Below are 15,820 nucleotides of genomic sequence, written 5' to 3' on the forward strand. Positions count from 1 at the left end.
TTTTTTATTCTTGTGGCTGAAGTTGTGAGAGACCATAGCTTATGGATAAGCAACAGTTTCAGTTTTGCAATGCTTTATCTATATGTAACAGGCAGCTATTCATGAGAAAGGAAGTTTAAGGCTTGTAGGTAAAAAACCACTACCCACGTTCCAGGAAAATGCCCGTTTACTGAAGCTTTTTTTTTTTTCTTTTTACAATATGTCTACAGTCAGATTAGCATTTAGGTCATACTCCAAAGAGTTTAAATTAATTAGTCTTATAAAAGCAAGTTTATTCCTCATGTATCAGCTTGACAGTTTTTGTCTGCATAGAGCGGTATTTTGTTTTTCTATGATTATCTTTTGGCTACAGAGGAGATGTTTCCTTATGTAAATGAGCATTGCATAATCAAGTATAGATTTCAATAACTTAACTTTCTGAAAAGTTGCTTACATATATAAATTTGTGTATACGTTAATTATATATATATATATATACACACAAATTATAGCCTGTCACCATGATACTAAATGTAAGGTTTGTGAAGACTTTTCCACTCTCCATAGAATTTATAAAGCAAAATGACTCTGATGTTTCACAACTTCCTCTTTTGGTAGAGTGTCCTTTTGCAGAGAAAAAAAAATTGACTAAAGAGAGCTGAGTGGAGTCAGAGCCCTTCGAGATGCTGGTTAACTCAACTATTTAAGCAGCTTGACAAGCAACTGAAAATAACACATTGCGGTAAGAAGAAAGTGTTCACTTGCTATTTTTCATTTTATTATTTGGATTCCTGTTTGTGGAACAACAATTTAAATGTTGGTTGGATTATAAAATAGATTAGATAAATCTGATAATTTTAAGTACTCAATATTTTAAATGAAGAGGTTTACTAAGTTTACTGTTTCAACTTCACATACAACCTTTTAAAAAAAGCTGGGAAATTTTAAAGTTCTTATTGATCTCCAAATTATTTTAACTGAAAAGTAAAAAAAAAAAAAACTCTCTTTTTTTCATAGTTTTGAACACAGTTTAGTGCTGAAAGAACTTTTGTCTTAATATAAATTTTGAAAACTTTTTTCTTCCCCTCGCTCCAGTAAATTCCTAACATGTATAAGTTATCCTACCTACATTTGTTTGTTAATTTTGCATATTACTAGTTGGACATATTCTGGAAAAAAGATATTCTTGCGCTTGTTACTACCTACTGTGAAAATATATAATATTATTTAAAGTGTTACATTTCAGTATTATTTTTCATATCATCACATTGTGATGATACTTAAAGACTTTCGAAAAAGCAATTTGTAGTGTAGATAGTAGTATTTAAAAATGTAAATAAGGTAAGTAAATCAAATTTTAGAAATTTATGTTTGTTTTAAGATTAATTTGCATTGTAATGCCCAAAACTGGAGCAAGAACTATAAGACCATTTGGATTCATAATTGGGGACCAAACTAAGCTGAAACTAATTTCATTAGGCAACTCTAAAGTAATCTAAATGCAGCAGAATTATTTTTATTTGTGCCAAGCTAGAGTAATGTATATACATATTAACTATTTAAAAGAATTGTATTTCTCATACAGCAATTTTTAAATCTTTTTTAAGCAAATAATATATCTGAATGCTTACTTAATTTGGTTTGTTTTTAATTAGAATAATCACATGGCTTCTGAAAAAGAAAGTCTGCATTGTTCCATAAATTAATGGACTTAATTTTAATCAATTTGGTTAAACAATGCCGTCACACTGGTTCTATTACATTATCTAGAAAATAGGGTGTTTTTAAAAAAATTATTTTCATGCAATGTGCTGTGACGGGAGTAGTTGTCTTTGGTTACAGAGAGAAGAAAAACAGATTGTTAGTGTTATAAATTCAGGCAATGAACCGTAGACTCGAGTTCAACATTCTTAACTAGATCAAAATTTTAAAATTAAGTTGATAGTTGTGACGAATCCATTAAAATTTTGTATACTCATCTGTATGTATCACACGCTAATTAAACATACCAGAACTTGATTATTGTTCTTTGCAACACCACCACTTATAATGTCCCTCTCTTTAATAAAAAAGGTGGAAGTATTTTGAAATGTCCAGAATTTTAAAGGATGAGACATTTTGATGTCATAAACTATCAAGTGCTGTGTGTTTGTCATACATAGTGTGGTATTACACGGAATAACTGATAACAACCAAGAAAAACATAGCCCAAGGAAATTACAATCTAAATTGATCAACACTGTAATTCAGAATGCCAATGAAGGCCAAAGAAGTAGAGAAAATCCTATCTTGCTGGCAAGATGGATGTGTTGTAGTTGTGGTGGTTGTGACTGTCGTGAACTATTAAAGTCTCTGAATGAACAGCCTAGTTCTAGATTATGGAAAATAAATTTAGAATTTGTTCTATGACAAAATCATATTTACAGAAAAAAATTAGTGCTATTTGGTTGGGTTTCCTTGAGTCATGCGGATTGTTAAAGGGGGCGATCTTACCATTACTGGGAGAATAGCAAGCTGCATGGCTTATGCTTTTCTTTCACATAGTGTAATAAGAAAAAGCCTTTAGAATCCACCCCCAAATCCAAATTTTTTGAAGTGAAATTAGATATAATACTGTAAATAATTTATTACTGGCATACATAAATATTTACTTTTGAACTATAGATGTATATTTTACTGTTTCATTAAGATTACATTCATGTGACTCTAAGACATAAATTTTCATTGACTAATATAAGTTGAAACTGGGTGACTGCTGTATAGCATTGTGAAATTTTCTGTCTTGATAAGACATGGTTGACTCTGTGATGTGTGTGTGATCTTACTGGGCATCCATCAGATTGTTGAAATCCAGGGTTGAGCCAACGAATCTCACAGTTTAGTGGGTGTCTGCCCCCTCCTCCACCGTGTGAACTTTCTAAAGCTGCCCACCTGTGCAAGAGAATGACCTGCTTCTAGAGGGCTCTATCCCACCTTGGCAAATATATTACCTCTCCAATAATAATTTCACTTTGAAACAATGATGCTATTTGTTCTTAACATAAATAACTGGACTTCCAAAACAACTTTTCAAACATTGAAACACTTGTTTGTTTGGTTTCCCCTTCTTTCGGCCATTTTCTCATTTGCAAAAGTAGATGAGAGTTTGTTGCCCGAAAGAAAGATTGTGGTTTGGGTGCAGACTAAGAGGGATGGTGTGTTTTGAATTCAGAAACAAAAATCCTCTGAATCTGGATAATGTGTCCCTGCCAACCTTTTAAATGCAAATTTGTGTCCACTTACAAACATTGATTTTCTATTTATTTTTAGTGGACATGACTTCCAAATAAGTGCCACATGTAACATATTAATTCTATTAATAAAAATATGTGTTCAATGGGAAAATTATTGTGTTCACAAAAATATGTACTTTGGAAGTACATGTGCTCTGTAAGAGAGATCATGTATCTCATTTTCATACAGGAAATAATTTCCGCAAATTTAAAGAATAAAGGCAAGTTCTTTTACATTTCTGAATATTTCCATTTAAGAAGATACATTTTATGCAGTGTAATGTACACATCTGTACCCTAGAAAATAAAAACACTGTTTAATTTTGAAATCTTTAAAATGTAAATTATTTGCTGTTTGAGAATTGTTGTTTCCGATACTTCCCTAACATCATTGATATTGTTATTATTTTATATGAACTAAAATTAGACACTAATAGATTTGATGTTTTCTAAATACTTTCCCACTTTGTCTTTTCATTATTTTATATGTATACAAAAATGGGTCTTAATTTTTCAGTATTACTACGGAAAATCGCAAATTTGTAGTTTTATATCCAAATTGAAAGGAAAATGGCATTAACATCATTAAATCATATTGGAACCATGGAAAGTAAATCAGAAATGAAGTTAGCCTACTGGTTTTACTCCACAAGCTAGTATAAAACGTCACAGCTCGTTATTATTCTATTTTACAGATATCTCATTGTAAGTTCTCAGTTTTTTCAATATTTGGTGGTTATCACAGTATCAAAATTCTTTTCACTTTGGAAACAAACACAAATAGTAATTTGATCGTGAAAAACATCACCACAGTTCTGATTCTGAAAAAAACAAAATTAGCAGCATTTTTCTTTAATCATAACTCAGTTTGATTTATTTTCACTTTGCATAAGAAAAAAAATCGAAGCAGAATACTTATTCGCTTTTCCTGTGCTGGTGAACAGATCTGAATTAGAGAAGAGGCAGGAACATTCTCAAGGCAATTAGGCTGCCTTCTGAGTAAAAATCGTATTTAATGCCATTGGAGTTTCTTAAATGCTCACTAGAAATGCTTATTATACTTCATCTACTTAAATTTTTTTATTAAGAAATAATTTCAAGCTTAAAAGAATTGTAAAAATAAAAATAGTGTAATGAATACCTATATGCCCTTACCCAGATTTACCTAATCTTCATATTTTACTCTATTTGCTTTATAATTTGCTCTTATTCTTTCTCTATCTATATCTTTGTCTCCATTTTTTCTTTCTGAACCGCTTGAGGGTAAGTTATAAAAGAACATGACCCTTGACTTCAGCTTGTACTTGCTAAAAATAGAGGTAGTCTCTTATGTAATCGTTACAATATCTACTTCATAAATTTACATCGATACAATACTTTTATCTAATATTTGCCCATATTCCAATTTTGCTATTTATCTAATAATACCCTTTATAATATTTTCCCCTCCAGTAAAGGATCCAGTTTAGAGTCATGTGTTACATTTAGTTGCAATGTCTCTTTAGCCTCCATTAACCTGGAACATTTCCACATCATTTCTTTATCTTTTATAAGATTGAAAACCTTAAAGTCTATCCACCAACTCTTCTTCTTTTCTTTTTAACAGAGTGTTCCCCATTTGTATTTGTCTGACATTTCCTCATGATGAGATTATGGTCATGCATTTTTTGCTAGAATACTGCAAAGGTGATGTCTCCCCTTATGCTATCGGACCTAGAGCCACACGATGCTCATCTATGCCCCATTGGTAATGCTAATTTAGGTGGCCATGTCAAAGTGTTGCCTCATTTCTCCCTTTTATAATGACAACTCCTCATGAAAAATTTCCCTTTGGGTTTAATATTAATTGATGTTCTCATCTGATGCAGTCTTTACTGTAATGCATCATAGTTATAAAATCATGATTCTCCAGCTCCAGCACTCTCTGCGTATTTCAGTCAGACTTTTGCATTCTAAAGTAAGAAAAAGAACTCCCTTCTCTCCTGTATTTAATTACTAATTTATATATCTGTTACTGGTATAAAGTCACAAATTTCTGTCTTTCCAGTGGTTTATAATTCCGTGCTGCCTTAATTATTATGGTGCTCAAATTGTCAAATACCTGTTTGAGTTATTGGTTAAACTTTTATATTTATATTTATAACTTCCTATTTCAATTCTGTTCAATCTACATTTAGTCTGAAGTTAATTATTCTCTTGGACATTCCAAAAGGTGGCAATGTCAGAAAAGAAAGTAGGTTATCGGGAGGTATTTGGTCAACCTTATTAATTTATTATTCCAGAGTGGATTTTTAAAAGTTAAATGTGCATGTATCATCACATCTACAGAAAAATAGATAAGAAGCAACCATGAATATGTGTAGTCCACAAGCATTGGAAAAATTCTCACCCTTTCTATAAGTGATTCCAGATTCCTGCCCCTAGCACTCCCCCATATTCTACTCTAGTACTCATAATGATGAATGCATCCTGATATTTGAGGTAGGAAGAGAAAGTGGGTCAGTGTCAAGATTCATTTTCAGTTTCCATTCTGTCACTTACTGACTGTGAATCTTGGATGGTTACTTTTCTCTTTTCTCTCCAGATATCTAGCCCCATAACTGTAAGTTAAAAAAATATACCTCCTTAACTTTTTGCAAACTTTTGTACTCATACCCTAAAGTGATTATTAAACCTCAGATGTTAACAGTATCTTAAAGTTAACATGTCCAAAAGAAAGCCCCTCACTGCCCACCCTTCTCTCTGCTCCATGCCCAATCTTCTTTGGTTAGTAAATGATACCACCTTATACTCAGTTATCCAGGTCAAAAGCATCACTAGTTTCTTTCTTTCCCTCACCTACATCCTATTTATCGGCAAGCCTGTCAGTTCTATTTCCAAAATACATCCCAACATTGACCAGGTTCATCCTTTCCACCATCTTGAGCTCAGTGTAAGACACTATCATCTCTGTTCTGGACATCTCCGTTCTTCTTGTAGTCTATTAAGAAATCCCTCTTTTTCAACTCTTGCATTCCTGCCTAGCATGATGTTTTAAAATAGAAATCAAATCATGTGACTCCATGCTCAAAATTCTTTAATGGTTTCCTATTTTAACTATGAAAAAATCCAAAATCCTCTGTTGCTTATGTGTCTTGTCCTCTGCCTACATCGCCATCCTCATACCCTACCTCTCATCCCTTCATTCGCTATGCTCTGGCTCCACTCCTTATTGTGCCCCTAGGGCATCCTAAGCTCATTCCTGACTCGGAGACTTTGCACATGCTCTTCCCTCTCTTTTCCTGGCATATTCTTCCCACACATTACTGTGACACAACCCTTCTTTATTCAGATATTTGAATGTTCCTCCTTAAGGGTGTCTTCCATGACCAACTACATATTTTATTATTGTGTCCCTAACCCAGTCACTCCATCCTTTTAGCTCATTTTAATTTTCTTGATAACACAATGCTACATAAAATTTTTATCCTTATTTCTTTGTTTAATTACTCACTGTGTTTCTGCTACTAAAATGTAAGTTCCGTAAGGGCAGGGTTTGGTCTGTTTTGTTCATGTTACATCCTCAGTGTCTAGAAAAATGCATGGAACATACCAGGCACTCAAATGATGAGTAAGCACAAGGCCTCACCAGTTCTGAGCCTCATATACAAATAAAACAAACATATTAAAAATAACAGCTATCTCCCAAGGTCATGTTAGGAGGCCATGGTTATGGTGGTGTTCTGCACTGCCATGCAATTGTCAGGTGGGATATTTCTGTTAACACGGAGGGAAAGGAACTGAAACAAAAGAAGTGGTCCCTGGAGACAACAAATAGTTGTTGTCCGAGTTCTCTTCTTTGTGTATTGGCTCTCTTCCACTGAGCTAAAAAGGGATGGGTTCACAGTGGGTGCCACTAATCTCTTAGAATCCTGGGGGCAATCACTCTTGTATTGCTGCCCCACTGACTTTGCACTCGTTCTGCCTTTGCCCTCACCCCCAAGAAAAACATGTGCCCATCCTCCCTTGCCAGTTAGGGCTCATTGCTTCCCTCAAGCCAGATGGAAGAGCAATCTCCTTCCAGAATTCTTCCTTGATTAACCATCTGCCTGTGCTGGCCTCATGGCTATGCATATAGTTCACATATTGTTTTGTAATTATTTCCTGGTTCTATTTTTCATCTTGAAGTGGATTTTAAAGCTATTCTAGGAAAACTGTTTGGGGTTGTTCTGTGTGTGTATCCAACAGATCAAGTTTAAGGTTATAAACATAGGACTTGGTTCTTGAGACTGCTAGGTCCTAAATGACGATGATGATGATGGTGATGATGACGATGATGGTGATGATGATGATCATGATAATGTTAAGTTAAAAAAATATATCTCCTTAACTTTTTGCAAACTTTTGTACTCATACCTCTTTACTACTTTACTATTACATTTTTTAGTACTAGTTTTTAGTACCATTGCATATCATTTTTAGTACCAGGTTTTAGTACCAGTTTTTTAAAAATACCATTGTATATTAGGTGCTTCACATGATTAACAAATTTAACTCCCTCACTAACTTTGTGAAATAAGTATCATTATTACTATTTTACAGATTTAAGGAAAAAAATGTTCTGAGAGTTAGCTTGATAATGGTCACAAAACTGATCCTGGCGTGTCTGTCTCTACAATGGATCTTTATCATTAATATACTGCCTCTAGTACTTATATTGAGAAGCAGGGTAGGCAAAGCTTTGGTTTAAATATAGTTATAAATGTATACATTATGTGGCACAGCCCTTCCGAAAGCTTATACTCTAGTAGGAAAAATCTCAAAGGACATGAATTTTCAGCACGATATGAAAAATGCAAAGTGTCACCTGAGACATTAAAATACTTGAGAGTTATACTTCTTTGTGCAGTGATGGCACAAGGCTCCCTGGGGGAGGCAGCATTAAGGTTGAATGATCAAAGTTTTCATCAGATGAAGTGGAAAAGGATTCAGGTAATACATTTTCAAAAAAATTCAGAAAATTGTCAAAGAACTGGAAAAACATTTTAATATTACATGAATTTAACATTGAGGCACTTTTTTTTTTCTATTCTATAGTCCTGCCAGAGGAGGTATTTGGTGACCCTGCCTTTGTAGTTCTTCTCAGGAAGTGGGCTATGTGAAGAGAGGATTTTAATTCTTGTGAGAAGCCTCTGTTTCCATTTCGAAGTGCATCTATTCATGTATTCATATATCAAGTATTATATGCATTAAGCACCCATCTAGATGCTGTGGGAAAACAGTGACCAAGACCAAGTTTCTACCCTGAAGGAGTTGAACTTCAGTCTAGTGGGGAAAGATGATGAGTAAGCCAGTAAACAAGTAAATTTTTGGAAAGGGAATTTCAGATGATGACAGACAGCAGCGTGAAGACAATTCAGCAAAATAAAAGGACAGAGAAACAGAGAAGGGAAGCTTCTTTACCTACCTGACCTCCCAAGACAGCCTCTGTGAAAGGGAAATATTTAAGCTAAGACCTGCGTGATGAGAAGTTTGAGTGTTCCATGCAGAGGACCCCGGGAAGAATGATGGGCAAGTGCAGAGACAGGAATGAGATCTGCTTATCTGGAAAGCAGATAGAAAAAGTCCAGGTCTCAGAGGGTAGTGGGAGATGAAGCTAGGGAGCTGGGGTTGACAAAGGGCCAGGTTACCGAGGTTGTAGGCCAAGGCAAGGAGTTGTACCCTCTGAGCAAATATTTGCAAGGACAGGCACGTGTATGTACTGGGGAAACAGGTGCAACATATGACCCATTCATTATCTGTGTTTAACACAGGATAGGAAAAACTGTTGTTTGAAGAGAAGCAGCAATTACTACATAGGTCAAAAGCTTTCTCAGGTGATAAATTGTTATATTTAGATAAATTTCAAGTAAGCTGAGCTTATCTTCAGAAGTTAACTCATTTTCTTGCTTGCCTTTTCATAAAAGTGAAAAGGGCTTAAATATTATTTAAATGAATCAATTTAAGATTTTTCAGCAAAATTCCTGGGGAATAACCGACCTTTATCGCGGCCATTGAAATAGGTAACCTGATATCTGGTAATGGGGTCATCAGGCACCTTAGTTTCTGCATGGATATGAAGTAGATAAAACTAGAGAAAAGGCTGTTTTACAGTCTCTGGAGACAACAGCTGTTCTCTTATTTATTCTTCTCAAATCCCAGCACCAATGATGGTAGGGACTCTTGCAGCATCAACCTGTTCTTATTACAAGTAGCAGTTATTTACACTGCATTTTCAGAATAATTATAAATTTCCTCTGATTTATTTGTGTTATCCCAAGAGATCAATCATCCAATTATTACATTTTAAATCTCAGAATTATATGGACACAACTTTGGTGCGGGGGGGTTGGGGGAGTTGGGAGGCTGAGTGTGATTTGGGAAGGGAATATAGAATATCTTACTAAAAACGACTTCTTCTTCTTCTTCTTCTTCTTCTTCTTCTTCTTCTTCTTCTTCTTCTTATTATTATTATTATTATTATATTTAAACAAACCTAATAGCTATTAAGAACAAATGGCATCCCCATATACTTGAGAATGACAACCAGTGTGGCTGCTTCTATTTCTGATTTGGGTTAAGAACTGACAATGACCAAAAAAAACAAAAGCAACAACAACAACAAAAAAACCTACCAGTGGTGTTGGACTGAGTGTGGCTAGGATGACAACGGGTGGGGTAGGGAGGAACACAATGGTAATTTCCCCAAGGCAGGCAGACACGAGATTGTAGGAGCCACAAGCCGACTTTTGAGTGTTCCTGACAACGCCCAAATAGAAAATCATTATGTTACTCATCCTGGGAAGTGTGGAAGAGTACAGATGACTTACGTGCTTTTAAGTGATGCGGTCCATTGTATCATGCAAACACGTGGGTATGATGACTCACGTATCATTGGATTATTGCAAAGTGTGAGATGGCGTGTGGTTTCCAAGAGCATGCGTGTGTAAATGCATGGATATCTGCAATATGTCACTATTTAGAGAACACTCCTGAAACAGGAAGCCACTTCCTGACCTGCTGCTTACTCCAGGTGGACAGATTCACCAAGAAGCAAATATACTGAAGTATGAGAGTAGCAGATTTTCTACAGTAAGAATAGTACACATTTGTTGACAGGAACTAGATTCAGGAGGGGAGCGTAGAAAGAGCATGTGGACTTGGGGCATGACTCCAGACTCGGATGCTAAAAACGCCTTCTCCAGAGCCAGGTGTCCTCTCCTCCTGCCTCATTTGGCTTTGTTCCTCTGGTTGATGACCCATCGCGTTGGAAAAGGATCTCTTTCAAAAGTGTAAATGTTCCTCTTTCTGTGGGTGATGTCACCATTCCCATGGCCCAAACCTTTGTTACTAAATAGTACTTAGCAACACATAATCATTATTTTCTCCACTTAGAGCTCCGAGGGTGTTTGTTCTGATGAAATCGAGAGATACATTTTTCAGGGAGGTAGGAGTAAAAGCTGAAAAAAAAAAGGGAGGGCCTATGCCTGGAACATCTCTTGACTTGTATTACTTAAAAGAAGCAAGTAGACAACTAAATTTTTATCTTGTGGCAACAGCTCCTACTGCATTAAAAAAAAAAAATCACATATGGCTCCAAAGTGTAGGGGGAAAGTTGGACAAAAGAAAGCTGTGCTCTGGTCAATTAAGAGTGATGTTTCTAAAATGCCTGCTGATCATTCCAGGGAACATCTTGGATTCCCGTTAGATTACATCCTCCCTGTCCATTCAAAAAACTGTGAGAGGATCTGTCTTTTATCTTATAAACCATAGCTGTAAATTTATTAAAGTTATAATTTGATTTTAATCCTCATATTTTGAAGAGATCTGAAGTTTCACATGAGCTTGTTTTTTTTAAGTATTCTCTATTTTTAAATTCATCACTTCAAATAATTATAGTAGCTGCAATTTGTCAAAGGCCTGACCTATGCTAGCTCAACTCCTGTGAAATCACTCATTACCACAATTCTATGAGGTAGACATTTTATGTTAGCAGGAAACTGAGAGTCGGGGAGAGTGTCATAACAGACTCCAAAGACTGTCTTTATTTCATAGGAGTCAAGGCAAAAGCAGAGCAGCAGCTTTGGAAATAACACCCCCTTCTGTTTTAACCTGATTCTTCTGAGGAGTGTGGTGCAAACACAAGCCATTGCAACCGTTTGGTGGGGGAGAGGTGGCTATGCTGTTTCCGAGAGGAGCCAACAACCCAGGCAGAAAGACCAGGCTGTAGCAGCCATGGCTCTTGCCAGTGGAAGCTAACCCCCGTGTCATGTTTGGCACGTGTATACCTATTGCCAGTAACCCCAAAGGACGCTGCGTTTTCTCTCGAGTCACCTGAGAATTTAGTCATAAATGAAATAGATTGACTTCAGCTGGCTTCTTCCATCACAGTAAGGAAAATACCCAGTGTTGTACCAAGCATCATCCACGTACTCCTTTTTCTTAATAATTAACTTTGGCTGTCTCATATAAGTTGGATATTTGGTGCCAGATATGCCCTTTTCCACAAGTTCAAGGCTAATCTAACGAAGTTAACACCTCCCGAGGCCCACATAGAGTTCTTGGTCTTTAGGGACCCTGACAAACTATTTACAGTTTCTACCAAGACAGACCTACCAGAGTGTTGTAAGAATAAACAGACTTCAAAGTCTTCACAAGAGGAAAAGCTGTTCTGGCTAAGTCTATAATTTAGACTATCTTCAGAGAAGAATGGCTTCATGAAAAGAGAGGCCCAGAGTGGCCAGCCTCTTTCAAACACTTAACTTTTTCTTTATTTAATTGTGAAGACTAAATGACAGGTAGGAAAGTGCTTTTGTAGGAACGTGGGAGTCTTGAAGCTATAGAAGGAAGTTACACTGTGCATGGGAGTAAGCATGTGGGTAGGAGTTATAGACTAGTGCTGTATTGCTAGTCTAGAATAATCATGCATACACATCTTACGATGGCACCTGAACAGAATTAATAAACTCCCATTAAAGGCACTTGATACATCATTTTTTTTAAAGCACACATTACCTATTATATTCGGGAACAGAAAAAAAATAATAATTTTACATCCAGGAACAAAGATTTAAAAAGAGCCTTTAACTTTGACAAAACAAAAAGATGAAACAATTGGATTTTCATATGTTAATTCAAAAGCTGACATGCTATACTTCTCTGAAAGTATGGTAGAGAAGCTGGCTTTGTCTTGTAGATGTCATAACCTTAAAAGATTAAGCCCAAGAAATGAATGAAAGTAAACAACAAGAACACAGCAAGGATGGCATAGTAGTGATCAGTCACAGATTTCCCCAAACCTTGCCCTCGGGGCCTGTATGGTGGACAATGTGCATCCTGATAGAAATAAAATCACCGTTTCATGCAACCAGGAATAGAATTCTGTCTTACAAATTAAAAGGAATTCCAGCACTGAAGACGTGTAGTGTAAGTACATGGCTGTAATTCTAGACATTTGAATTGTGTGGGGAAAAAAACCCGAAAGATCATAAAGATAATGATAATCGTCTTTTGAGTTTAGATTCACCTGTTCACATTCTTGCTCTCTGTCACTACACATTGCACATTTATATTGTTTACTTAATAGATTATAATTATTTACTATTTCATATCTATAGCCGGCTGGACTGTATGTTTCAAGAGCCTTGAGGTCTAGCTTTGCTCATTCTATAGTCTCAGAATCTGGGAAAGGCTGGAATTATGCCAAGACTATTTGTGAACTGGATAGGAAAGTTGACAGCAAAAAGACAGTGAAAAATGCAGCGGTTACTGGTGAGCTGGTGACCTATAGCCAGAAAAAGTTTGAAAAGGGAAAAGAATGTTCAACATTGTCTAAAAATACATTCAGTACTGGGAAGGCTCAATGGGATCAGGTCCTGTCGGCAGTTACTCATTGCTAAGCCTGTCGCAGAAAATATGGGCATTCAGAGCCTCCCAAGTGTGGCCATTGGGACGGATGTCACGTTCACAACAACCATAAATTAAGACTTCTAATGTTACCTGCAAATGAGATTCGAATGAGAAACGTCCCATTAATGTATTTGTATTTATGATTTAACCATGTTACTTTACTGAATGAATTCATAAGGTATATAAGAATTTGCAAGACTTTTTATTTCTAAGAAAGTTATATATATATACACACACACACACATACACGCATATGTGTATCTATGCACACTTTTATGTAATACACACACACACATGCATACACATTCTATAGTTTGATACAAATAAATCCAAAAGGAAGTGGCCTAAGATACTTTTGATCTCTCAGAGACCCTAATGTCATTCTCAAAGGGTGCTCATGATCACAATTTCTTAGGAGACAGGATATGGAATTATAAATAAACAGCAACCGAAGCATTATAGAATACGTAGGATTATCCTCTGTGTGGACTTAACCATACCTAGTTTATTTTTAAGCCCACAGACAGACGACTGATGCTTATCTGGTATAAAGTGAAACATGTTTAGGTTGCCTAAGAAGCACCATGACCAGCAGGTGCATGACAAATGTGCACTACCACCTTAGCTTCAGACAACTAGTCCTGATTCCCACATTTTTAGATGCATATGTGTGCCGGTTTACCCACACCTAACTCTATTTGAGACAGAGTTTCCTGCAGAGAACACTGTTTCTTTCCAGCCAAATAGAACTTACTTGCCTTGCCAAAGGGAGAAAGTGGACCAGGTCAATGGGTCACCGCTGATTCTGGGTATTTCCATTTCCTGAACTCTAGCTCAGTGGGAGGACATCTTGGCTGCATATTGGAGCCATCTGAGGAACTTAAAAAAAAAAAAAAATACTGATGCTTGTATGCTACTCCCATAAATTCTGATTTGATTGGTCTGGATTGCACTCTATGGATCTAAAGTGAAGCCAAAGTCAGGAACCATTGCCTTACTTTTGGTCTCCCCATTTCTAGGATGGGCTCATAATACCACCTCATTTGCCTCTTGGGAGAGTGCAAAGAGAGATTATGTGCCATTAGAGTCCCCTCACATTCCTGAATTCACCGGTTTCCCTTCTTCCTTTATCTCTGGAGAGGAAATAGAAAGGGAAGGAAATAAGGGTGGGCATCTTGGGAGGGTGAGAAGGGGGGGCTTCCCCAAGAGCCCTTCAAACTCTGCCAGTTAGCAGTTCATTAGGGTTAACCAACTATCTTTTGTCAAAGTAATCACTTTTGAAGGATTAAGCCTCAAGCTCACCTTAGTGTGAATGACTTTAATCAGATAATCTCCTATCACCTAGTTGAGGATTTGTTGTTGAAGGCCTGAGGGAAGGGAGGAAAGAATTGCAAAGCCAGCCTGGGATTCACGGAAGGTGAGGTGAGGAAGCCCGCAGTCTGGGAACTAGTCTTGGCCCTCAGTAGGCTAATAGCAGCATAAAAAATTAGAAAAACAAACTTTCTTCTCACATTGCTAGGGCAGTGATTTGTTCAAAGTGTTCCTGTGATCAAGTTGCTTGTCCTTTATGACTTTTCTGTCTTTCTTTCTGCCAGGAAGTACTTAACACGTGCCAGGTAATGTTACCATTTGCCAGCTCTTGGGAATCTGTGAGGAGCAAGGCCTGGCGCAGCCCTAGCCTCCTTACCATCTGCCTGGCACATGGTGAGCACTCCGGGTTTATTGAATTTAATTGGATTGTTTCATTTACTATACTTTTTTCCCCCAAAAGTGTGAGGGTTTTTTTTCCCACATATACCACCCCACCCCCACCCCACCCCACCAGCTAAACTAGACTGTGAGTACCTTGAAGAAATCTTAATAATTTCTGTATCCCCGGTGCCAAGCACAACTCTTGGCATACAATCAGTGCCCAATAAATATTTGTTAAATGAATTAAGAAGCAATAGCCAGCATACCAATGCCTACGGTAAGATATTAGAATTAATTTATGACTGTACTGCTCAGTTTCCACACTATTGGACAAGGCACCGAGGGGGAAAAAGAGAAAAACATGTGTATGTGAATCTCCCACCATTTATTAATGCAACAAAAGTTGTTCTTTCTCAAAAGTCCTTTAGGACACCTGTTGAGAAATGGTCTGAAGGTGATTTCTGGCAACAGAGAGGTAACAAGGAATAAGAGGGGCCGACAAGATCCAGAGAGAACCCAACAATGGAATGAGAAAAGACAGGGACACAGATGATCATAGAAGCCCAAAGAAAGAATGCCAAATACGAAATGAGTGGAGAGATAAAATAGACATTCAGGAAAGGAAAAATCAAACTTGCTATTGACATTTTCAGAAATTTGTTTGCCTTTGGGAACCAATAAGGCAATGGCCATATTTTCAGGTGCTTTTATTCTACATAGACAGAGTCAGTAGGTAGAAATGTTTGCATTATGGTACATAAAGAGTTACACTATAACATTTACACTATAAGACCTATTAGATACTATTTTTAAAAGATTATAGGGGATTCTGGGCTAAGCCACAACACACAATTTTATGAGATGGTAGAAAGCATTTCATAATATTACGTGTAATTACACACTATAAACATGCATAGGTAATATGTCCACTTTGGCTTCTTGGCTACCTG

The 15,820-nt window shown here is 36.6% G+C and overlaps 1 protein-coding gene across 2 annotated transcripts in view; it reads left to right on the plus strand.

Moving 5' to 3' along the window:
• Nucleotides 1-643: 643 nt before the first annotated feature.
• Nucleotides 644-15,820, plus strand: part of MBNL1 (muscleblind like splicing regulator 1) — a 201,540-nt gene continuing 186,363 nt past the window's right edge. Inside the window, exon 1 of one of the 2 annotated variants that reach the window (XM_027584022.2) lies at nt 644-721. The gene's annotated coding sequence lies outside the window, so the exon portion shown is untranslated. The remainder of the gene's footprint in view (nt 722-15,820) is intronic. The other variant, XM_027584005.2, reaches the window with a different exon arrangement.

Source organism: Zalophus californianus, chromosome 1 (assembly GCF_009762305.2).
Source record: "Zalophus californianus isolate mZalCal1 chromosome 1, mZalCal1.pri.v2, whole genome shotgun sequence".
Taxonomy (NCBI): domain Eukaryota; kingdom Metazoa; phylum Chordata; class Mammalia; order Carnivora; family Otariidae; genus Zalophus; species Zalophus californianus.